The 25807-nt window shown below is 47.3% G+C and overlaps 1 long non-coding RNA gene and 4 pseudogenes across 1 annotated transcript in view; 1 reads left to right on the forward strand and 4 right to left on the reverse strand.

The window, feature by feature from the left end:
* The window catches only part of LOC143959112 (uncharacterized), a 60916-nt gene extending 50242 nt beyond the window's left edge, over positions 1-10674 (forward strand). Inside the window, exon 2 of the long non-coding RNA XR_013270174.1 lies at positions 10175-10674. This is a non-coding gene — a long non-coding RNA (uncharacterized LOC143959112). The remainder of the gene's footprint in view (positions 1-10174) is intronic.
* Positions 10675-21719: 11045 nt separating this feature from the next.
* On the reverse strand, positions 21720-21910 carry LOC143959185 (5S ribosomal RNA; annotated as a pseudogene).
* A 1931-nt stretch (positions 21911-23841) lies between these two features.
* Positions 23842-23960, reverse strand: LOC143959216 (5S ribosomal RNA; annotated as a pseudogene).
* Positions 23961-24735: 775 nt separating this feature from the next.
* On the reverse strand, positions 24736-24854 carry LOC143959264 (5S ribosomal RNA; annotated as a pseudogene).
* A 294-nt stretch (positions 24855-25148) lies between these two features.
* On the reverse strand, positions 25149-25267 carry LOC143959133 (5S ribosomal RNA; annotated as a pseudogene).
* Between the last annotated feature and the right edge of the window lie 540 nt (positions 25268-25807).

Consider the following 25807-nt stretch of genomic DNA (forward strand, 5'->3'; position numbering starts at 1 on the left):
AACTTCATTTAAGCATCTAGATGTAGGGAAAATTACTTTCTGAAGCTCAAACAGAGCAGCGGAATGGGGAAGAAAGTGACTTTGAACATGGCATGGTTGTTGGTGCCAGATGAGCTGGTCTGAGTATTTCAAAAACTGGGATCTTCAAGCACAACCATCTTTAACCACTTGCTTACTGGGCACTTAAACCCCCCTCCAGACCAATTTTCAGTTTTCAGCGCTGATGCACTTTGAATGACAATTGCGCGGCCATATAACACTGTACCCAAATGAAATTTTTATCATTTTTTTCCCCCACAAATAGAGCTTTCTTTTGGTGGTATTTACAGCTGGGAGTTTATTTTTTGCTAAACAAACAAAAAAAGATGCAAAAAAAAAATCCTGTTTAATAGTTATAAAATTTTGCAAACAGGCCATTTTTCTCCTTCATTGAAATGCCCTGATGAGGCGGCAGTGGTGGGCACAGATAAGATGGCACGGATATGTGGCACTGAGGTGCAGCACTGTTGAGGCAGATTGTGGGCACTGATGGGTGGCACTGTGGGCACTTATGGGTGGCGTAGGCAGGGGGCAGGTGGGCACTGATGAGCTGGCCGTGACTGAAGTCCCTCTCACGGCCGCCGGTGATCGGCTTTTTTTTTTTTCCTCGTGCTGTCAGCGTGAGGAGTAAAAATAGCCGATTTACCGGCTTTGTGTCACATGATCAGCTGTCATTGGCTGACAGCTGATCACGTGGTAAGGGGTCGGGATCGACCCCTTGCTCCGATCCGTGATCAGGCGAGTCTTATTGACTCGCTGATCAGAGCGCGCCGCGTGCGCCCCTCAGGGGGCGTGCAGGCTGCTCGTGCACGGGACGACGTCAATAGACATCGTCCCGGCAAAGCAGGTCCGCGCTGTAGCCGTCATTCGGCTATAGCGCGGATCGCTATTGGTTAGGGAATGGTCAGAAAGAGAATATCCAGTGAGCGGCAGTTGTGTGGATGGAAAGTAGTTTTGTCAGAAGAATGGGCAGGTTTGAGATGATAAAGGCAACAGTAACGCAAATTAACATTCTTTACAACCAAGGTATGCAGAATGCCATCTCCACTCACAACACATTAAACCTTGAAGCAGATGTGCTACAGCAGCAGTAGACCACACAGAGTGCCACTCCTGTCAGCTAAGAGCAGGAAATATAGGCTACAATTCACACAGGCTCACAAAAGTTGCACAATAGAAGATTGGAAAAATGTTGCCTGGTCTGAGTCTTTATTTCAGCTGCGACATTCAGATAGTAGGGTCAAGATTTGGCATAATCATATAAAACGACGTCTGATGAAACAAGCAAAGTGGTTAAACAATGCTCAATTGATACCAAGTGTACAAAGAAAATACCCCCCACACCATTACACTACCAGCCTGAACCACTGATACAAGGCTTGCATTGTATGTAAAGAGGTAAATGGCACAGCCAGAACAGCTAACAGTAAAAAGGGCTGTGCACGGTCAGATCATAAACCCGATGAAGTGCTAAAGTGCATAATCCTTCATAAATGTGCAAACTGACAAAGTGGTGCAGGTGCTAATTGACATTGTGGCGGACGCATCAGACACTTTTGACACTATTTTGGGACCAGTGACATTTATACAGCATCCGTGATATAAAAATGCACTGATTACTGTGTAAATTACACTGGCAGGGAAGGGGTTGAACACTAGGGGGTGATCAAGGGGTTAAGTGTGTCCTAGGGAGTGATTCTAACTGTGGGGGGTGGGCTCACTAAACATGATGGAGCAGTAGCTCCCTGTCATATTGCTGGGCAGAACAGGGTAATGTCTTGTCTTGTTTACATTAGGCATCTCCCAGTTCTGCCGCTCTGTCACAATTGCAGGCCACCGGAGGACAGAGTATGCAGGGAACCCTCAGAGTACCCGGCGCCCACTAAGCCATGTCTTAAAAGGGACGTACAGGTACGCCCATTTGACCAGCCGTGCCATTGTGTCGACTTAGATCGTGCGCTGGTCGACAAGCAGTCAAATGCCACGGCCTACCTGAGTATTGTTGCGGACCATGTCCACGCCTTCGACTACAGTGTACCCATCTTCTGACGGCTACTTCCAGCAGTATAATGCACCATGTCACAGCTCAAATCCTCTCAAACTGGTTTCTTGAACATGACATTGAGTTTACTGTATTCCAATGGCCTCCAGTCACCAGATCTCAATCCAAAAGTGCACCTTTGGGATGTGGTGGCATGGAGGATTCGCATCATGGATCTGCAGCTGACAAGTCTGCAGCAACTGCATGATATGTCAATATGGACCACATTCTCTGAGGAATGTTTCCAACACCTTGAATTTATGCCATGAAGAATTAAGGCAGTTCTGAAGGCAAAAGGGGGTCCAACCCGGTACTAGCAAGGTGTACCTAATAGTGGCCGGTGAGTGTGTATGTACAGTGGGAAAAGAGAACAATTGGATCCCCTGCAAATTTTGTAAGTTTGCCAACTTAGAAATTAATGGTCTATAATTTTTATCATGGGTGTATTTTAAGTGTTAGAGACAGAAAATCCAGAAAACTCATAAAACAAATGCTATAAATTAAGCTGCAGTTCAGTGCGTAAAATAAGTATTTGATCCCAAAGCAAAACATGACTTGGTACTTGTAGACAAAACACTTTGAATTATAGTAAATGTACCGAAGAATTTTATTGGTACAAACACATTAAAATTGAGGAAAAAAAACCCTATTGTATACAAAATAATTTCAGATCTACAGCAGAAAATCGTAACATGTCCTCTAGTTTGACATATGCTGTTGGATTTACATATTTTCATATAATGAGTAAGTCAATTATTGACCTTGGCAAATGTGAAAAAATGTGGTGTGCATTTGTATTAGGCCTCCCTGAGAATACTTTGTAGAACTGCCTTTTCACTGCAATTACAGCTGAAAGTCTTTTTTGGGTATGTCTCTACCAGCTTTGCACATCTAGAGTGAAATTTTTGCCCATTTCTTAACTGCAAAATAGTCCAATCTCTGTCACATTCGATGGAGAGCATCTGAACAGCAGTTATTAGTCTTGCCACAGATTTGCAATTGGATTTAGGTCTAGGACTTTGACTGGGACATTCTATCATATAAATATGCTTTGATCTAAAACATTCAATTGTAGCTCTGACTGTATGTTTAGGGTCATTGTCCTGGAAGGGGAACCTCTGCCCCAGTTTTTTCCCCAACAGGTCTTTGGGTGGGAGAGCAACCTGCCTCTGTAGGTCTGTAGTTGCAGCCCCTCTGTTTACCTCAGTCAATGATCCAGGTTGCTACCTTTTGGAGATCTTAGGTCAGCGATGTTGAAACTTGGCACCCTAGATGTTTTGGAACTACATTTTCATTGATGATACACAGAAGAGTGCGTGAGCCCCATTGGAAATATATTTCCAAAACATTTGGGGTGCCAAGGTCCTTCATCACTGTCCTAGGTGATTGAGGCTGCTCATTCCGTTTGTTTTAAGCTGGTGTCAGGCCTGGCACACTTTGATGGTTTGTGAAAGCCCAACCCCCCCCCCCCCAGGACAAGGTGGTCTCGCACCCATTTCTACTCTGATCTGTGAATCTGGCCTTTTGACCTGAGCTCACTCACCTATTCATATCGTTGCTCTTGCATTTGGAAGCGTGCATCTTTACCTAGTCGTGCTCCCGTTTTGACTTGGCTTGCGCTCTCCCCGTTTGCTCACCAAGTAGCCGGCTCTGATCTTGGCATGGCTGAGATGGCAGGGGATTTCTGCGATAGGCTATCTGGCCAACTTCTTCCTGTAAGCATAGTCTTATTCTGCACACCCGGACAATGTGGCAATCGCCATGTGTTTTTTTCATGGCTTTAGCACGGGAGTTTGACCTCAAGTGCTCCGCTCTGACCTCAACCAGTTATCTGAATTGACGGCGTCTTCTTTTTGACCCGGCACGGGCCAAGGCGTTCCCTTGCCGGTTAAGCGTCGCAACCGCTTTTAAAAAAAATAAATCTTTCATTTTATTTTTTTTGCTAGGATGCGGGTAGGCCCTTTAGCAATTCACTGGCACGTCAATTATGTTTTACGATGGCTGTCCGTTTGTGGTTTTGGTGATCTTTATGCTTTAGTTTGGTCATTAGGCTATCCGGAGACTTTTAAGTAGCACTATTATGTTTTACTTAATTAGTACTAAAATATAGACTGTATTTCTCTTACGTTCACTGTCTGACACAGCTCGTTATGCCACCTTCAGGAGAGGACTAGGCATAACATGTCATATAAAAACAACAACTTTCTAGTTCTGCCCAAGGGGGACGACCCCACAGCCTGCCTTGCAGCTTCAGTTTTTTGGGGGGTTTTTCTGCCTAGTGAAGGAGAAGGACCTAGTAACCCCGCAGGGCCATGGGCCCATGGATTTTTTCTTTGCAGAAGCTTTGCTTTTTGCTTAACATTAAAGATCATGTGATCTGCTATCGGCTGGGTGACAGGCTGGATACTCTTATCCTTGTCTCTCCAGCCTGGCCAGCGAGCGTGTGCAGACCAGAGCCACGACATGCCTCAGCTCCAGAGGTGGCTGGTGAGCGCAAATGCTCCGGGGCACACACGTGACCAGGCTACTCCTTTCTGCGTCTCAGTGGGACGGGCCAGCAGCCATCCCACACTGATTGGAGAGCGGGTCTGTGATGGAATGTCTCCCAGCTCTTCAGAACCGGGTAAGTACAGCTCTCCCTGCCTCAGTGGGGCTGAGCAGTTGGGCAATCCCTGGGAGGTGGATCTCTGTGTGTGTGTGCGCGCGCCATATACAGGGGCTCTCTGGGGGGCTCTCACCTGGGGGAGGGATTGCGCTTGCTGGCTGTGCCCTGGCTGTGTGTGGATCTCTCCTTGAGGTGTCTGGAGGCTGTGTCTGTTGATCGCTGTAGTGCTGTTTCACCACCATTTATCTGCCTGTTTAGTTCGCTGTCCCTCGTGGTATACAGTGCTCGGCGGCCATCTTTGGTGAGGCAAGGAGCAGCAGGCTCTCTGACCATTTTCATGTGTTTTGGCGGCCGTTTTCCCTGTGATTATGTCCTTTTTATACTGGACGCTCGGCGGCCATTTGATTTTGGTCAGTTTCAGCGCCATTCAAAACAGCTCTGCACAGCGCTGTGCGGTCTCCTATGCATCTGGGAGTTGGCACAGGACACAGGCTCTACTAGCTGGACAGCCAGCGCAGAACCAGTCAGGGTGGGGAGTTCTGTGCGGAAGAGCCCCTCAGCCAGCAGCAGTTAGGAGGGTGGGACCATCGCTTTCCTAAGTCCCCAACAGGTGGCAGACAGGGTAGGGCAGTGATGGCGAACCTTGGCACCCCAGATGTTTTGGAACTACATTTCCCATGATGCACCCCTACACTGCAGAGTGCCTGAGCATGGTGGGAAATGTATTTCCAAAACATCTGGGGTGCCAAGTTTTGCCATCGCTGGGGTTGGATCAGCATGGCTTCAGAAACTGGTGTTTCTTCCCCCGAAATCCAGGCAATTGCAACCGGTTCACCTGCAGGCAGTGCCTCTGGATGCTTTGTCGGCGGTCCTCAATTTATTTGTTGCCAAGATGGAGGCGGTGCGTGGGCGTAAAGGTTGTAAAAACCGGCCCCCGTCCTCTGGAGGGGAGCTCTGATGCAGACTCGGGCCCTGCTGAGGCCGGTGACCCCCCCCCCCCTGCTCTGTCATTTCAGATGACGCTGACCAGGACCGAACTGACAGCGAAGATGAGTCCCCGTCCGGGTCCGTGCGCGAGAATCGCTTGTTTCGAGCACTTATCACAGCTGTGCGTGAAGAATCGGGAGGGAGCCAGAAGATCCCTTTGCTGATGTAGCGGGGTCCCTTTTGCCTTTTGGGTCCCGTAAGCCAGCCCGTTGACTTAAGCTGTTCCCGTATGTGACTTACGTTCATTTACAAGGAACGGTGTCGACCGCAATTTGAGCTTTTCGGACCCCAAATACATGGTGGTGCGTTATCCCCTTTCTCAAAAAGCTGTCGGCTCCTCTGGTCGTGGACCCCCCTGGTACAAAGTAACCACCATCCCAGTAGAGGGGACTCCTGCCTTTAAGGACCCCATGGGCAGGAAGGCCGAGGCAGAGGCTCGTTCCTTGTTTACGGATGTGGGGTCAACTAGGCGACCGGTACTGGCATCCACACTCGTGTCTCAGACACTAACCGAGTGGGCAAAACTTTTGCGCCGCGAATTGGGAGAGCAACAGGCTTCTCCTGTCTAACTAGCAGACCAACTAGTGCGAGGCCCGAAGTACAATTTTGTGATGCAGCCCTGGATACCCTTCCTCTGTTATCCAGGCCTTCAGTATCAGCAGTGGTGCTGAGGCGCCCGATTTGCCTAAAATGCTGGCCTGCTCACCAGGCATCCAAAAAAGCCCTGACGGATCTTCCCTTCCTTGGCAACCGTCTCTTTGAAGCCTCATTGCATGACATTATTAAAAATGCCAGAGGTGGTAAGAGTACACTAGTCCCACAGGCCAGGAAGGCTAGGAAGGCTAAGGAGCCACGCCGTTGGCAAGGGCCCTCATTCTCCGCTCACAAACGGCTTTTTCGTCCACCCAGGGCTTTGACCAAGCGTCCCCCGACAGGACGACCTTTAAAGGACCAAAGCGTGTGTGGAACCACGAGCCTGCGAGCAAAAGTGCTACCTCATGAAGGTTTTCTCCCGTCCGCAAGACGGGGGGGGGGGGGGGTGCCTTCGGGAGTTTGCAGCCCGGTTGGCCTCTCGGCTGTCCGACCAATGGGTCTGCGATCTGATTTCCTCAGGCTACAAGATAGAGTTCCTCTCTTGGCCGCAAAAGAGATTCTTCCCCTGAAGCATACCCGTACTCCCAGCTCGCCAGGAGGCCCTGAAGGGGGCGGTAAGGGACCTGCTTAGTCGTGGGGTGATATTACCCGTTCCAGGAATTGGCATGTTTCCAAGGGTTCTACTCGAACCTGCAAAATGGAAGGGGAACGTCCAATTTTGGACCTGAAAGCCCTCAATTACTTTGCAAAAGTACAGAGGTTCAGAACGGAATCGCTGAGAAATCGCTGCACTCCATCAAGGGTACTCCCTGGTGGCCTTGGACATCCAGAATGCGTACCTGCACATACCCATATGCCTTCGGCATCAGAGATTTCTGCGATTTGCAGTCTAGGAAGCCCACTACCAGTTTGTGGCTCTGCCTTTTTGGTTTTGCCTCTGCCCTCCCCCAAGGTATTGTCTCTTGTTTTGCAACGCTGTGGGATCGCAATCGGGGGATACCTAGGCGATCTCCTTCCGAGAGCATCTTCTGCTTCAGAGTTAGGAGGAGGATGTGGCGATCACCATGCAGACCCTGCAGCAATTTTTTGTTGGCTGTTGAACCTAAAGAAGTTGGTGATTGTACCGACTCAGCGTTTGGAGTAGCTAGGCTTACTGCTGGACTCCATGGAAGCAAGAGCGTTTCTCCCTTCAGACAAGCTGCTGCAGACTCTCAGAGCTGCGGTAAAACTGTTGAGGAACCGCACAGGGGGTCGTCGCTACGCTTTGCATGCGAGTTCTGGGACTCATGGTGGCCTCCTTGAGGCATTACCCTATGCCCAGTTTCACACCAGAGTCCTGCTGAAGGAGATTTTGACAAAATGGGACAAATCTCCTTTATCCCTGGATGGGCAGATTCAGGTGAGCCAGCTGGTCAGGGATTCCCTGCTGAGGTCCCCGGCACTTTGGTCCGTGAAGTCGTTCCTACCTCTGAAATGGACAGTGATCACCACGGCCCCCAGCCCAACCGGCTGGGGTAGGGTAATGGGAGTTCAGTCGACTCAGGGCCTCTGGTCGGTGGGTGGTGCGATCCAAGTTGCCGATCAATCTGCTTGAGCCGAGAGCGATCAGGCTATGCCTCTCCACGTGGTTGATAAGACTTTGAGGGGCGTTTGATCAGGTTCCACTCTGACGTATGCCTGCCACTGCCGTGACATTCTGTCGCCAAGGAGGAACAAGAAGCTTGGCCGCTGCACGGGAGGACGCTTGCACTCACATCCTTCAGTGGGCAGAGCGACATGTACCTGCCCCCGTCGGCCGTTTACATCCCAGGAGCGGAGAACTGGCAGGCAGACTACCTAAGTCGCCAGATGCTGGACCCAGGAGAATGGGCATTGCCATTGCATCCGGAGGCGTTCTGGCTACTGTGCCCGCGATGGGGCACACCAGACGCGGCTCTTCTGGCCGCCCGTCTCAATGGGAAGGTGCCGAGGTTCGTGTCCAGGGCAACAGATCCTTGGGCAGACACGCTGGTGGTGCCATGGGGGATCAGTACCAGCTGATCTATGCACCAGCTGATCTATGCCTTTCCTCCGTTGAAACGGCCTCCACTCAGTGGAGCAGACGTGGTAACAGAGGGGATCCCAGTAATACCGATTGCCCCAGATCGGTCCCAGCGACCCTGGTACTCAGACCTGGTGGCGGACGCCCCGTGTCGACTGCCGTTACGAGAGGACCTTCTGTCTCGATTTCCGATTCTCCGTTCTGCTTTACCATCGCTGGTTTTAACGGCATGGCTATTGAGAGTCGGGTGTTGAGGAACCGGGGTCTTTGGGACTCGGCGATTCCAACTATGCCGAGAGCACGGAAAGCTTCTTCTCGGTAGGTCATCGTACCTGGAAGGCCTATATCTCCATGTGTTAGAAGGGATGGCGTTCGCGCTCCCTTTTTTTTTTTTTCCTATATCCAGGATTGATCCTGTTTCTACAGCAATGAGTAGTTCAGAAATTGGCTTTAAGCACCATATTTAAAGGACAAAAATCAGCGTTGGCTGTCTTTTTTTTTTTTTTTCCAGCGAGCAATTTTTGTTCAAGCTGTCCAAAATGTAGTTCCTCTGTGCGTGGGCCGTTACCCCCGTGGGATCTGAACCTGGCGTTATCGGTGCTTGAAAAAACCGCCATTTGAAAATATCAGAGATCCCTCTGTTGACTCTTTCCCAGAAAGTGGTCTTTCTAGCGGCCATTACTTTCGGCCAGGAGGGTTTTGTACCCGGCGGCCTGGTCTTGCAAGTCGCCCTATCTGGTGATCCACAAGGATAAGGTGATGTTGTGTCCAACAGTCTTTTCTGCCGAAGGTGGTTTCGGCAGAAAAGCATCAACGAAGACATTGTCTTACCATCTCTGTGTGCTAAGTCGACACATTCTAAGGAGGTGGCTCTTCATGCCCTGGACGTGGTTAAGGCTCTGAGGGTGTATTTGTCTGCTACACCTCCCTTTCAGAAGTCAGACTCCTTGTTTGTTTTTCGGTGGCTGTTTGAAAAAAAAAAAAAGCACGGCGGTCTCGTCGGCCACCATTTCCAGGGGGGGATCAGACAGATTGTAGTACAGGCCTATGCTTTGAAGAGGCAGGTGCCCCCCTTTCTGGTCACGGCTCACTCCACAAGGCAATCGGAACGACTTTGGCCTTCCGACATCAAGCGTCTGTGAACAGGCGACCAAGTCACCCCCTGAGCGACAGTTTCAAAATTCTACAAGGTCGACGTCGGTGCATGGGGCTGATGCCCATTTTGGCCGCAAAGTTTTGCAGGCGGCTGTACAATTGCACTTACGTTTTTTTTCCTTGTTTTTTGGTAAAAACGCAGTACCTTTTTAAGTAATGCACTGTTGCATTTGTTACCGCAGTTCTGGTGCAGTTTGGTGGTAGTGCCTTAGTTGAGGAGCATCCTGCCTTTTTGGTGGGTAAAAAAAGTTTTGGTCACACTCACAATGTCGTTTTTTGTGGTTAAAGTTTTATACTAGTGGGTGTAGTTTTTATGCTGTTTTGCCACCCCTCATTTTGGCACTGCTTGGGGATGTCCCAGTGGTCTAAGAGCAGCTGTGTCAGGTGGTGAACTGCAGAGAAAAGGATTTTATGGTAAGTATAAAAATCATATCTTTTCTTAAAGATATATCACTGTATTTTCGTGCCTATAAAGTCCATAGGGTTCCAAAAAAGCAAATCAATGTTGTAATTCATTTTGTGATGTGGTGCTGTTTCAACCATATTCCCATCCACACGATCACCCTGTGAGTATGCAAATAGGACAGTGACTGGGTCCATCATTTAGCCATGCCTGCTCTAGGGGATGTTACTCCCAATAATTAATGTTCACAAATCGGTAAGGCATCTTTGAACTTGCATTCACCTGTTTACTCTCTATTTCTTTTGTAAGGAATCAACTTGATGGGATGTAATTACACAAACAACAGAGGGATCTGCATGTGAGAAAATGAGAAATAGAACAAACCGCAAGAGCATCCTATGAGCGTGGTTGAAGAATACCAAGCTGAATGTCACGGGACCCATGCCTCCATCCAAAAAAAAAAAACTAAAAAGGAAATAAACCTGCATTTTTTTTTTTTTTTTTAAATAAAGGACACTGAAAGGCAAGAAGAGAGAAGCACACCTGTTAATACAGAGTTTAATTGTATTTACATACTCTAGTTATGTGGGGAGGGAGAGGAGAGAAGAGAGACATGGTGGGCAGGGGGAGAAAGATGACTTTTTGCACCATCTATAACATGACGTTTCTTCCATCTTGATGTATTCTGAGCTTGTAGTGTTACTTGTAATATTTACTTCCCTCTGTGTAATTTTGATTCTAAAATTCATGTGGTGAGCTTCCTTAAGCACTGATCTGAAAAACAACAAAAATAAATAAATCTTAATTAAGTTATAAAAAAAATCTATTGTTTTTATTTTATCTGTTTTAGAGATTGTAAGCTCTAATGAGCAGGCTACCCTCATGTCTCCTGTATTGAATTGTATTTCCAATGTACGGTTTACTCATAAGTTCCTAAAGCTCTTTGGTAATTGCCATGCTGGACACGCAGAACACTCTCTGTGCCACAACTGAGGTATGGGATCGCAGGTAAGTACCAGACCCTGGATGTCACGATCCCCCCTTAATTTCACACTTTCCCCTGCAACATCGCTGTCCTTGAACCTTCCTTCACATCATAGCCCCAACACTCCTGGCCCTCCTTTTCCTCACAGCCTCTTTATGCTCTGGCCCCCTTCACCCAACAAACACTCATCCTACTGTATGTGTATGACATTTATTTTCCATCAAATCACACATCTTTGATCCTCCATCAATGTGTATCTTGGCATGAACCGGTTTCTCCAATGAGATTGCCTGACCTGTAAAGCACACTTGCATTGTAAAGCTAGCTCATACACGTGATCCCATGATTAATTACTCGTATCTCTAGCTATAGATAGAGGTTGAGCACAACCCATGTTTTTTTTTGCAATAGCGTTGCATTTGAAGAAAAATAAACTTTTTTTTTTTATATGAGATTGCCTGACGTGGAAAGCAGCAACCTCATCCATGGGATCCCATATTTTATTTTTATTTATAAGTACTTGTAAAAATATATATGTGCATCGCATCCCAGATTTTTTAACCTCTTCGCGCCCGCCCTATAGCCGAATGACGGCCGTAGAGCAGGCGCTTTCATTCCGGGTGGCCATCCCTGGACGTCCTGTTTACTTCCGCAATGCGCGCCGCCGCGGACGCGCATCGGAAGTTCTGTGTTTGCCATGTCCCCCGGGGACAGGCAAACACAGATCGCTGTAAACGGCCAATCACAGCGGCCGTTTACATCGCGATCGGCGTGTCCAATGGGAGATGATCTCATATGTAAACATATGAGATCTCTCAGCGCCGCTCTCCCTCCTCACACAGACAGAGTGTGTGAAGGGAGAGATGAATGGCTGCAGCGGCCGTCATTGTTAAAAAAAAAAAAAATTTAAAGTGCCATCCTGCCCCAGTGCCATCCACCCCCAGTGCCACCTGTTAGTGCTATCTGTCCCCAGTGCCACATGTTGTCAGTGCCATTTGTCCCCAGTTCCATCTGTCATCAGTGCCACGTATAAGTGCCATCGGTCATCAGTGCAATCTCATCAGTGCCACGTATTAATGCCATCTGTCAGTGCCACCTGTCAGTGTCACGTGTCATCAACGCCACTTATTAGTGCCATCTGTCATCGGTGCCACATATTAGTGCCATCTGTCATCGGTGCCACATATTTGTGCCATCTGTCATCGGTGCCACATATTTGTGCCATCTGTCATCGGTGGCACATATTAGTGCCACCTGTCATCAGTGCCACGTGTCATTGTCCTGGTGCTCCAGGGCATTCAAAAGTGTAATAAGTAGTCAACAAGTTAGATGTGTAATTTATGCTCCTAGAACACGTGATGGCGCTCCCTGCATGTTGGGCCTCTCTATGTGTGAAAAAGTCCCACACATGTGGTATTGTAATACTCAGGAGGAGTAGCAGAATTTTTCTGGGTGTGTCATTTGTAGTATACACATGCCATGTTGGAGAAATAACCTATTACAATGACAATTTTGTGCAGTAATTTTGCAAAGAATAGTGGGAAAAAAATGACATCAAAAAGCTCACCATGCCTCTTACTAAATACCTTGGAATGTCTACTTTCCAAAAAGGCGTCATTTGGGGGGTATTTGTACTTTCCTGACCTGTTCGGGTCACAAGAAGCGAGATAGGCCACCAGTACATCAGATGTGATCAATTTTGTGCGATTCGCACCACAGCTTGTAGACTCTCTAACTTTCACAAAGACCAAATAATATCCACTAATTTGGGTTATTTTTACCAAAGATATATAGCAGTATAAATTGTGGCCAAAATTTATGAAGAAAAATTAATAATTTGTATAATTCTGTCACAGAAACAAAGAAATATGCGTTTTTTTCAAAATTTTCGGTCTTTTTTCATTTATAGCGCAAAAAATAAAAACCCCAGAGGTGATCAAATACCACCAAAAGAAAGCTCTATTCGTGGGGAAAAAAAAGGACAAAAAATTCATTTGGGTACAGTGTTGCATGACTGAGTAATTGTCATTCAAAGTGTGAGAGCACCGAAAGCTGAAAATTGGTCTGGGCAGGAAGTGTTTTTAAAGTGGTTGTAAACCCTTACAAACCACTTTGACCTACAGGTAAGCCTAGATTAAGGCTTACCTGTAGGTCCAAGAAATATCTCCCAAACCTATACGGTTTAGGAGATATTTGCCCGAAGACGGGCACCGCTATCTACGGCGCATGCGCCGTAGACAGCGGTGCACTGAGCGGGGTATCGTCGATGATGGCAATGCCGAGAGTCTCAGCTCCCGTGCACATGTGCAGCAGTGACGACATCGCTGCTCCAGCGAATCACAGTGCCGGAGCAGCGAGACCCACCAAGAAGATGGACGCTTGGAACTACAGGGGACAGCGGTGACTTTGCTGGCTCCTGTGTCAGGTAAGTGACACATAATGGACTACTATGTGATGCATAGTAGTCCATTATGCTTTGCCTTTACAGGGAATGAAAGCGGAAGTAAACTCATCAGGGTTTACTTCCTCTTTAAGTGCCCAGTAAGCAAGTGGTTAAATAGCATCAATGTGTTCCTTCAAACGGTGACATAGCAGAATACTTGCTCTGTTTTAAAGGTGCATTCGTTGGAGTAAACGTTTACATCATTTACAAAATCAGGGTCATGATGGCAAAACCATTTTCGCCAATGAGATTGCCGGACATGGCCATCACCCTTGCACTGCACAGTTATGGTTTATTTATTTGCAAGTACTTGTAAATATATGTAGATGTGACTTCAAAGGCCTGATTTTTGAAAAAGCGTCGATACATTGCTTCAAACAATTGCATAGCAGAATATGTGCTCTGTTTTAAAGGGTGTGACCATTGGCGTAAACATCGTTGCGGTATCTCCCAAATCTGGGTCGCAATGGCAAAACTGTTTTCTCCAATGAGATGGCCTGCCACGGAAAGCACCCTTGCACTGCACAGCCACCTCATACAGGGTATGCCCTGTTTTATTTATGTATTTAGAATTCCTTGTAAATAGATGTAGATGTTCATTCAAAGGTCAGATTTTTTTAAATAGCGTTGGTACGTTGCTTCAAAGAATCGCATAGCAGAACACGTGCTCTGTTTTAAAGGGTGCAACCATTGGAGTAAACATCGTTGTGTTTTTTCCCAAATCTGGGTCGCATCGGCAAAGCTGTTTTCTCCAATGAGATTGCCTGCCACGGAAAGCTGGGGTTTGCTGTGAGTGGGCCAGGTATGCCAACAGCCTACTATTCTTATTACCAAATTCAAATATGCGCTGCGCCTGGTATAAAAAAAATTTCCGGGTCTTTTCTACTAATACAAGATCTAAGTGGCGCACCCCTTCCCTCCAACCTCTATATGTATCTGAATTGGGGTTTGCTATGTATTCCACCTCTGCATCTGTCACTTTCCTTTCTGCCTCCAGGAGTTTCTACTGCCTATCCGATCTAAGTTGTTTAATAACAACGGGCTACTGAGCCCCTAAGTGTGGCCTTAAACGCATCCCAGGTGACTCCGACAGGGGCCCCTGCCCGGTTGTCCACCCAGAAGTCACCAATAGACGACTGCGTAGACCTCTCAAAACTTTCCTCCTTGAGCCACAATGGGCTCAACCTCCACACCACGTACCCTCTCGGTCTCTCCATGTCAAAGGTGACCAGAAGTGGGGAGTGATCCGAGACAGCACGAGGCAGATATTGGGCCTCCAGCACTTTCGGCAATAATTCATTGGACACAAAACATAAATCAATCCTAGAAAGAGTATTAAACATGGTGGAGTGACAGGAGTAAGCTCTAACATGTGGGTTTTTCCACCTCCAGGCCTCCACCAGGTTATATGACCCAATACACTGAGCCAGCGGGGAGCCATGCTTAGGCGCCATTCCAAATCTGTCAGCATCAGGTGAGAGCACCACATTCATATCCCCAGCAAGAATAATGAGACCCTCTGCAACTCGGAGGGCAGCATCCATTATTATTCCCCATACTTCTATAGTAAAGGGGGGAAGAATGAAGAGGTTAGATTCATCACCACATTCAACGAACAACATTCGCAAATTAAAGGAATCCTTCAGAGATACTGGTATCTCTTGAAGGGGGATCTCCTCTTAGCAAAACATCTCCCGGAATATCCGGGTATCACGTATAGGAGATCACGATCTTTGAAGGATTCTCTAGTACAAAGTCATTTCTCCCCTCCCGTAAAGGTGGGTCCTAAACAAACAGGATGTACCCCGTGCCACAAATGTGTTTTTTGCAGATATTTACATGCATCGAGATCCATACGTCTGCCAAATGGTCGTTTATTTGAACCCACATTTGCTGTGACCTGTCAATCAGTGGGGGTGGTGTACATTATGGTTTGTCAATGCAATGCTTTCTATGTTGGGAAGACAAAGCGTCCCTTCTTCCACCGCATCAGGGACCATGTGTCCCTGGTGCGGGGGAAGAAGATGGAAACTCCAATCAGCCGACATTTTGGTTTATATCATCAGTTCAACGATGGTCTCATGCACTTCTTTCCTTTGGAATATGTTCCCCCGGGAGATAGAGGGGGGGATTATAATCATACTCTTTTACAACGAGAGACTCGATGGATATTTAATTTGGAGGCTACCCGATCCCCGGGACTTAATGATGCAATCAGTTTCAAACCTTTTCTTTAAATGACTTTTTTTTTTTTTTTTACCCCCTGGTATATTGTAATAATAAATGATTGTATTTTGTCAAATAGGCAATATATTGGCGTGGATGTCTGATGGCTCGCGGATTGGGAGGGGGCTCCATACCTGAGGGGGACCCTCCGAGTGCTCCTTGCCCTTCCTGGGTCTGTACGGGCACCCCGGGCCGGGTCTGACCTACAACCTTTTCCAACCAGTTGGGGGTTCGATTAGCCCGCCCCGTTTCTAAATGTGAGGTCCCCTTCTCTCTTTTTTTGCTTGTCTGTTGCAAACAATTCTTTTTTCCATCTTTGAAATCAGGGATGTATGGTGATTGACATTTATGTCGGCCCATTTTCATCTCTGTGTATTTGCACTTTGATTTATCCGAGAGTAAGATCAGGGCATATTGCCCTTAGCCATCATGGCTGCCTGTCTCTGACCGAATGTCAGGTCTCTATCAGAGTACTGGCACAGATGGATCATCACTGGCAAATTTCCTGACTCTGGCCAGAATCCAACATGGCCGACGCGCTATACGGACGTAAATCACGTCCTTCGCGCATGCGCATCTGCCATCTAGACGCGCACGAAGGAGATCGCTGGTAAATCTCCTGACTTTTAGCCAGAATCCAACATGGCCGACGCGCTATATGGACGTAAATTACGTCCTTTGCGCATGCGCACTCGCCATCTAGACGCGCACGAAGGAGATCCTCCCAGTAGGTGTGCCCGCAGCCCGGCGGTGACGTCAGATGCCGCCGGGCTGTAAGCACGAGTTATAATGCGGGTCCCGGTCAGTGTCATCCAAGCAAGCGATGGAAGCTGACATGTGGAGCTGCTGCACGTATGAAAAAGCACTTAAACCTTTTTGACTGTATCATACCACTATATTCAACAGGTAGGAATGGAATGGCTCTGATGGGACTAGACGGATGATCCGGAAGTCCAAGTCTAGAGTCACGCATTCTATATTCTTGAGATGTTTATACAACACTGATGGGGACATGGCTTTTCTTCTTATTCTTTTCTTTCAGAAAACAGCACAGAGAGATCTCTTGTGTTCAGAATTTATACCTTGTTTAATCTCTATCTGACAACACATAGGGTTCGTAGGTACTGGGTATGCCTAACTGGTTCTAGTTCAGACATCTCCTTGGCTCCACCAGGTATGTTCTATAGTGTTTATTGTGCCATTTTTGACACTTCATTGAAGTGGTCTACATATATTATATTATATATATGTTTCTCGTGCTTCTGCAGATCCCTGGGGGGGAGCAATTGGGGGGTCCTCGGTGGGTGCCCTCGCCACGGTCCGCATGCTTGATGACAAAAAAGTTTGTCCTCGCTTAAGTACTAATAGATGCATAGAACATTTGAAAACTACGATAGACAATTTGTATTAATTTACCAGACATATTGGGTAAGATGCTTTTCTTGTTCTCATTTGTTATATATTTTTTTATTTTCATTACAATATTTTTAACTTTTATTTTTCACCTTTTTCATTGTATTTGTATTCTTCACACATTTTATTTTATTTTCATTCTTATCTTTATTTTGACCCTATCTGCAATCTCCATAGAGGAGAACTATATTTTATACCTTATGTATTCAATCTTGGGACACCATCCATATGGTATGGTCTGGTTGTTCCCTTTTGGAGAACTAATAGGTTACTGAATATTGATATGCAAACTATGCTCTGTGTTTTAATACTCTAAGGGTGGGGGCTTCATTCCTCTCCAACCAATATGCTGGACATGAATGAATCCTACCACCAGATCTACTCAATATAGATGTGTCAGCCTATGTGGGCAAAACACCTCTTGTACCCCTCGGGGTTGTGTGTGTACAGAACTATCTATGTATTTGTTTCTCTAAACAAATGATCTGTTTGTATAATTTCAGTTTTCTACTGATTGCTGTATTCTGCAATTGTCCTGAGGAAGCTCCGAAGAGCGAAACATGTAGGACAGAAACAATGCAGTTTAAATCGTATATAAATGTGGTAACTTATGGAGCCTTGTAGGCTTATATACCAACTTTTGTATACCCGCATCTTTTATTTTATATGTAAATGGATGTAATTGTTTGATAAATGCTTTTTGTACACTAAAATAAAAACTTCAATGATTTTATTTATGGATTGAATATATTTGGTGCCGTTGTAAAAGTCCCGGGGGTTGGTTACCCTCCAGTCCCCCTTTTTTCAATTTCCCCTTTTCTTCAAATAATATTAGCCAGAATGGTTTTTGGCCAGAAAATTAAATAAGGGGGGCAACCCCCTCATTATTCACTTAATAAGTTTCTAATTATGTGAGATCCAACGTCAAAACCACTTGATCTTACCGGATCTAACAAATATTTTTTTTCTGGCCAAAATTGCATGTGGGGGGCTAACCCGTCCATAATATCTCTATTTTGATGGGAAAGGAGATAAGGGGAGGGGGCAGCCCCCCTCATTAATCTCTTAATAAGTCTCTAATTATGTGAGATCTAACATTAAAACCACTTGATCTTAGCGGATCTAACAAATATTTATCAGCCTGAATGATTTTTGGCCAGAAAATTTGATAAGGCGGGCTGATGACGGTTTAGCCCCCCTGCAAATAACTGTTAATATTGCTTCTTCTGTGTGAGATCTAACGCAAACAACAGTTGATCTAACCTGATCTAAAAAAGATCTAACAAACTGAATACGATTTTTTTAAAATATTGATATGGGGGGGGGGGGGGCTAACCCGGCAAAGGTACTTTTACCTACTGTGCATTGTAATAAATCACAGCAGAGGGAGGCTAGAGGTTACAGAAAGGTCACTGTGCAATACAAACAACCAAACATTGAATACCAAAAATGGTCCTCAGTGACCAAAAAAAGCCTGGCCCTTCTAGGCTAAATATTATCCTTGGAGGCCAAAAACGGGCCCCAGTGAAAAAAAACAGCACACCCAGCTGTTTTTGGTCACTGACAGGGGCGGACTGACCAGTCGGTCACTCGGGTGCCGCCCGAGGTCATTAGGGGCCCGGCCCGGTCTCGGCCACATGAGAGGCCACTTGAAGTGGCTGTGCCGTATCACATGCCGTGATCATGCCGATTACAGTACTGCTAACGGTACTTCTAACGGTGCGCTGCTCCCCGCCGCCCCCCTCCTTCCCTCCCGTCCGTCCCAGGTGATGTCACAACGCATACCGTACAAGCACCTGGGACGGACGGGAGGGGAGGAGGGGCCAGCGGGGAGCAGTGCGCCGTTAGCAGTATTGTAATTGGCATGATCGCGGCATGTGATACGGGCACAGCAGAAGAGTGGAGGGGCCGGCGGGGAGCTGCGCCGTTATTATCGGCATTCGGTAAGTGAAGCCTGGGCCTGCCACAAGTGATGGGAGGCGGCGGTACAGAATGCATGGGGCCCCGGATCCCCCCAACCCACAGTGTCCCCCGTGTGTGTGTCCCCCGTGTGTGTGTGTCCCCCTGTGTTTGTGTCCCCATGTGTGTGAGTGTCCCCCTGTGTTTGTGTCCTCGTGTGTGTGTGTGAATGTCCCCCTGTGTGTGTGTCCCTGTCCACCTGTGTGTGTCTCCCCCTGTGTGAGAGTGGGTGTCCCCCCGTGTGTGTGTGTGTGTGTGTGAGAGAGTGTATTCCCCTGTGTGTGTGTGAGAGTGTATCCCCCCTCTGTGTGTGTGTGTGTGTGTGTGTGGTGTGAGTGTGTGTGTGTCCCCCTGTGTGTGGTGTGTGTGTGTGTCCCCGTGTGTGTGTCCCCCTGTTTGAGAGAATGTGTCCCCCTGTGTGTGTGTGCCTCCCCTTGTGTGTCTCCCCCTGTGTGTGTGTGTGAGAGAGTCTTCCCCCCTGTGTGTGTGAGTTTCCCCCAGTATAAATGTGTGTGTCTCTGTGTGAGTGTGTGTGTGTCCCCGTCTGAGTGTGTGTGTCCCACCATGTGATTGTGTGTCCCCCCCCCGTGTGAGTGTGCGTGCCCCCCGTGTGAGTGTGTGGTGTGTGTGTGTGTGTCCCCCTGTGTGTGTGCGTAGGTTTCTTCCCCTGTGTGTGTGTGTGTGTGTTTCTTGCCCTGTGTCTCTCCCCCTGTGTGCGAGTGTGTCCCCCTGTGTGTGCCCCCCCTGTGTGCGTCAGTGTGTCCCCGTGTGTGTGTAAGTGGTTCCCCCTGTGTGTGTGTGCGTGTGTGTCCCCCTGTGTGTGTGTGTGTCCCTGTGTGAGCGTGTGCATTCTTCCTCCAGTTTCCCCCTGTGTGCTCCCCCCGTGTCTCCCTGTGCAGGTGTGGCGCCCAAGGGGGCCCCATGAGCTTCTATTGCCTGGGGGCCCCATTAGTTGTCAGTCCGCCCCTGGTCACCGAGGACCTTTTTGGCATTCAAAGGTCAGGAGTGTGCCTTTTTTAGTCACCAAGGACCATTTTGGGCATTTAATCACTTCAGCGCCGGACCATTTGGCTGGCCAAAGACCAGAGCACTTTTTGCGATTCGGCACTGCGTCGCTTTAACCACTTGCCGACCATTGCACTCTGATGTACGTCCCTACTTTGGGGACGAACAGAGGCGTCTTTAGGGGGTGGCCATAGTCTGGGACCAATAGCCCAGAGTCTTGAGTCTCGGTCCAGAATGCAGGGAACAGGGGCAGACTGAGCCATGGTTGGCTCCAGCTCCAGCTTTAGCTCTGCCCCGCTTCCACCCGACTTTACTCTTGGTCACTGATTGCTATAGCCGCCTGGCGGCTAGCAACCATTAACATCACTGCCCACTGTGCCCACACTGCCCAACATTCAAAGCAGAGGAGGATTGCACTTCCTCCTCCTCCGCGCTAGTGCTCATGGGGCCTGGCCTACGACTTCTGGTCTGGATTGTCCCGCAGCTGTTATGGTAGCGTGGAGTGTAGAGCCCAGGAGGGAGAGAAAGGGATGACGTCGCCACCCTGAGCAGCATTCGCAGCAGCTCCCTTAGCCTACACTCCTCCAATCTTAGTCCTCTCCCAGCTCGCTGTCCTGGAGCAGGAAGAAGGCGGCAGAAATGACAATGCGGCGGCCGCACCACATCAATACCCACTTGGGTGGGCGGCTCTCCTCTGGCTGCCTTGCACACCAGCACCACGGATGAGCTGCTGCTGTAGTACCTGAACAAATGAAGTCTATCTCCTCCTGGTCAGGTAGGTCAATCAAGTTTGTATGTCAGGTACCAGGTCAGTGTGTGTCAGGTAGGTCAGTGTATGTCAGTGTGTGTCGTGTAGGTCAGTATATGTATGTCAGGTAGGTCAGAGTGTGTCGTGTACGTCAGTGTGGGTCAGGTAGGTCAGTGTATGTACGTCGGGTAGGTCAGTGTGGGTCACGTAGGTCAGTGTATGTATGTCGGGTAGGTCAGTGTGGGTCACGTAGGTCAGTGTATGTATGTCAGGTAGGTCAGTGTATGTATGTCGGGTAGGTCAGCGTGTGTCGGGTAGGTCAGTGTGGGTAGGTCATCCTTTTTTCCCACAAATAGAGCTTTATTTTGAAGGTATTTGATTGCCTCTGCAATTTTTTATTTTTTTTGCGATATAATCGGAAAAATCTAAAATATTGAAAGAAATTTATATTTTCTGCTTTTTGTTAAAAGAAAAATCCAATAAACTCAATTTTATTCATACTTTAAGGTCAAAATTTATTCAGCCACATGTCTTTGGTAATGTTAATAAGCGTATATTTATTGGTTTGCGCAAATGTTATAGCATCTGAAAACGATGGTACATTTTCTGGAATTTACGCATCTTTTAGTTTATGACTGCCTATCTCATTTCTTTAGGTGCTAATATGGCATAGTTGACTTCTTTTTTTCCCTTGTTTCCCAAGGTGACCATCTTGGTGTCAAGAGGGTTGAGGGTGCCAAAAGTGAGTGCCTATGGCAACATCACCCTGAAAGCATCTGATACTAAGCAGGGACGGGCCTGATTAGTACCTAGATGGGAGACCGCCTGGGAATACCCTCTTGAGAAATGCCAAGATGGTCACCTTGGGGAACCACAAAAAAAGGCGGTCTCCCATCTAGGTACTAAACAGGCCCATCTCTGCTTAGCCTTCAAGGCCAGATGAGCTTGGGTGCTTTCAGAGTGGAATGGCCAGAGGCAATCTCTTCTGGCACCCAAAACCCTCTTGAGAAATGCCAAGAAGGTCATCTTGGGAAACCAGAAATAAAAAACAGGTCAACTCCAAAAAAAAAAAAAAAGCCTACAGCACCTGGTATTCCCAGACGGTCTCCCATCCAGGTACTAACCAGGCCCTACCCAGCCCATAGGCAATCTCTTTGGGCACCCTCATCCCTCTTGACAAATGCAAAGATGGTCACTAGGCCCGACCCTGCTTAGCCTTCGAGATCAGACGAGATCGGGCGCTTTCACGGTGATATGGCCGTAGGCAATCTCTTTGGGTATCCCCAACCCTCTTTGACAAGCGCCAAGATGGTCACCTTGAGAAACAAGGGAAAAAAACAAGTCAACGGCAAAAAAATAAAAAATTACGGCACCTTGTATTCCCAGGCGGTCTCCCACTCAGGTACTAACCAGGCCCGACCCTGCTTAGCCTCTGAGATTAAATGAGATTGGTTGCTTTCAGGGTGTCGTGGCCATAAGCAATACCTTTGGGCACTCTCAACCCTCTTGACAAGCACCAAGATGGTCACCTAGGGAAAGTAGGGGAAAAAACAAGTCAACGCCCAAAAAAAAAAAGAAGCAAATGGGACTGGTTATTGCCAGGATGTCTCACATTTGTTACTAACTAGTAGACATGTGCGCTTCGTTTCGTACGAATCGCAAATTCGTACGAATTTCTCAAAATTTGTACGTTCGGGAGGATCCGAAATACAAATTGCCGTGCGTCCGAATTCTGTACGGAATACGAACTTTTGTTTACGAATTCCGGATCTCAACCATTATGCTTATTATGACTTGCAGAAGACTTCTGTGATAGAAGTCAATGTAAATTGCCTGAAGACATCAGTGAAGGACTTTCAACCTCTCTGGGCAGGCTGCCAAGAAAAGAACAAAATGATACAATGTTTCTTCTTCAATGGGCTGAACTCCGTGTGTAGAAGTTTTCAGTTTAACCATTTAAAGACTAAATCTTTTCTGACACTTGTTGCTTACAAGTAAAAATCCAGTATTTTCTGCTAGAAAATCACTCAGAAGCCCCAAAAATTATATATATTTTTTTTAGCAGAGACCCTAGGTAATAAAATAGCGGTTGTTGCAATATTTTGTGACGTGGTATTTGCGCAGAGGTCTTTCAAATGCAAATTAGCCCTTTATCACGGTGCAGGTGTCATTGCTGTATGTCACGCTGCTGTCAGTGCTCTCTATCACGGTGCTGCTGTCAGTGCTGTATATCACGGTGCAGGTGTCATTGCTGTATGTCACGCTGCTGATGTCAGTGCTCTCTATCACGGTGCTGTTGTCAGATCACTCTATCACGGTGCAGGTGTCATTGCTGTATGTCACGCTACTAATGTCACTGCTCCCTAGAGGTCGACTGAAAAAAAAAGGGCTAACTTGCGTTTGAAAGACCTACTGGATTTTTACTTGTAAGCAACAAGTGTCAGAAAAGATTTAGTCTTTAAATGGTTAAACTGAGAACTTCTACACATGGAGTTCAGCCCATTGAAGAAGAAACATTGTATCATTTTGTTCTTTTCTTGGCAGCCTGCCCAGAGAGGATGAACGTCCTTCACTGATGTCTTCAGGCAACTTACATTGACTTCTATCACAGAAGTCTTCTGCAAGTCATAATAAGCATAATGAGCAATGTTTTTGCCTTTAAATTTATCGTAAAGAACGTTCGTACACGTTAACGACAATTCGTATTTCGTACGAAACAGAACGGAATTTCGGGCACGAAATACGAAGTACGAATTAATTTTATTACGAATCAAAACGGAACAGAACGAAATGAATTTATCGACGGCGTCCATGTCTACTAACCAGGGCAGACGCTGCTCAGCCTCCGAGATCAGACAAGATCAGGCACTTTCAGGGTGATGTGGCCGTATTAAATCTCTTTCGGCACCCTCAACCCTCTTGAGAAACTCCAAGATGGTCACCTTGGGAAACAAGTGAAAAAAACTAATCGTCGCCAAAGAAAAAAAAAAAGAAACCTACGGCACTTGATAATCCCAGGGGGTCTCCCCATCCAGGTTCTAGCCAAGCCCGACCCTGCTAAGCCTCCGAGATCAGGCGCTTTCAGGGTCATGTTCCCATAGGCAATGTCTTTCGGCACCCTCAACCCTCTTGACAAACGCCAAGATGGTCACCTTAGGAAACTAGGGAAAAAAACAAGTCAACAACAAAAAAAAAGAAACCTACAGCACTTGGTATTCCTAGGGGGTCTCCCATCCAGGTTCTAACCAGGCCCAACCCTGCTAAGCATCCGAGATCAGATGAGATTAGTTGCTTTCAGGGAGATGTGGCCATGGGCAATCGCTTTGGGCACCCTGAACCCTCTTGAAAAAAAAGCCAAAAAAAGAAAAAAAAGAGAAGCCTATGGCACCTGGTATTCCCAGGCAGTCTCTCATCCGGGTACTAACCAGGCCTGACCATGCTTAGCCTCCGAGATTAGTCACTTTGAGGGTGATGTGGCCATAGTCAATTTCTTCAGACACCCTCAACCATCTTGACAAACGCCAATATAGTCACCTTGGGAAACAAGGGGAAAAAACAAGTAAACGCAAAAAAAAATAAGCCTACGGCACCTGGTATTCCCAGGCGGTCTGCCATCCAGGTATTAACCAGGCTCAGCCCCTGCTTAGCCTCTGAGGTGAGACAAGATGGGGCGCTTTCAAGGTGATGTGGCCGTAGCCAATCTTTTTGGGCACCGTCAACCCCCTTGACAAATGCCAAAATGCACTTTGGGGAAACAAGGGAAAAAACAAGTCAACGCCCAAATGAAAAAAAAAAGGAAGCCTACAGCACCTTGTATTCCTAGGTGATCTCCCATCCAGGTACTTACCAGGCCCGACCCTACCCATGGGCAATCTCTATAGGCAACCTCATCCCTCTTGACAAACGCAAAGATGGTCACTAGGCTCGACCATGCTTAGCCTCCGAGATCAGATGAGATTGGGCGCTTTCACAGTGATATGGCTGTATGCAATCTCTTTGGGTATCCTCAACCCTTTTTGACAAACGCCAAGCTGGTCACCTTGAGAAACAAGGGAAAAAAACAAGTCAATGCCAAAAAGAAAAAAAAAAGAAGCCTATAGCACCTGATATTCCCAGGCGGTCTCCCATCCAAGTACTAACCAGGCCCACCACTGCTTAGTCTCCGAGATCAGATGAGATGGTGCGCTTTCAGGGTGATGTGGCCGTAGGCAATCTTTGTGCAACTTCAACCCTCTTGACAAATGCCAAGATGGTATCCATGGGTAAAAAGAGAAAAAAGAAAAGAAACCTACATCACCTAGTATTCCCAGGCGCTCTCCCATCTGCGTACTAACCCGGCCCGCCCCTACTTCTCCTCAGATATGCGGTGAGATGGGGCGCTTTTAGGGTGATGTGCCCATAGACAATCTCTTTGGGCACCCTCAACCCTCTTGACAAATGCCAAGATTGTCACCTTGGGAAACAAGGGAAAAAAACAAGTCAACACCAAAAAAATAAAAAAATAAACCTACGGCACCTGGTATTCCCAGGCGGTCTCCCATCCAGGTACTAACCAGGCTCGACCCTGCATAACCTCCGAGATCGGATGAGATGGGGTGTTTTCAGGGTGATGTGCCCATAGGCAATTGCTTTGGGCACCCTCAACCCTCTTGACAAACACCAAGATTGTCACCTTGGGAAACAAGAGAAAAAAACAAGTCAACACCAAAAAAAAATAATAATAATATTTACGGCACCTGGTATTCCCAGGCGGTCTCCCAACTAGGTATAAATCAGGCCCGATGCTGCTTAGCCTCCGAGATAAGACGAGATTTGTCGCTTTCAGGGTGATGTGGCCTTAGGCAACCACTTTGCGCATGCTCAACCCTCTTGACAAAATGCCAAGATGGTCACCTTGGGAAACAAGGGAAATAACAAGTCAACGCCAAAAAAAAGAAAAAAAAAAAGAAGCATGTGGCAATGGGTATTCCCAGGCAGTCTCCCATCCAGCTACTAACCAGGCCCAACCCTGCTTAGCCTTTGAGATCAGGTGCTTTCAGGGTCATGTGCCCATAGGCAATCTTTTTGGGCAGCCTCAGCCCTCTTGACAAACGCTACAGTGGTCACCTTGGGAAACCAGGGAAAAAAACAAGTTGATGCCAAACCTACGGCACATGGTATTCC

Source organism: Lithobates pipiens, unplaced genomic scaffold (assembly GCF_037356315.1).
Source record: "Lithobates pipiens isolate NorthernLeopardFrog02 unplaced genomic scaffold, aLitPip1_a1.2 Scaffold_67, whole genome shotgun sequence".
Classification (NCBI taxonomy): Eukaryota; Metazoa; Chordata; class Amphibia; order Anura; family Ranidae; genus Lithobates; species Lithobates pipiens.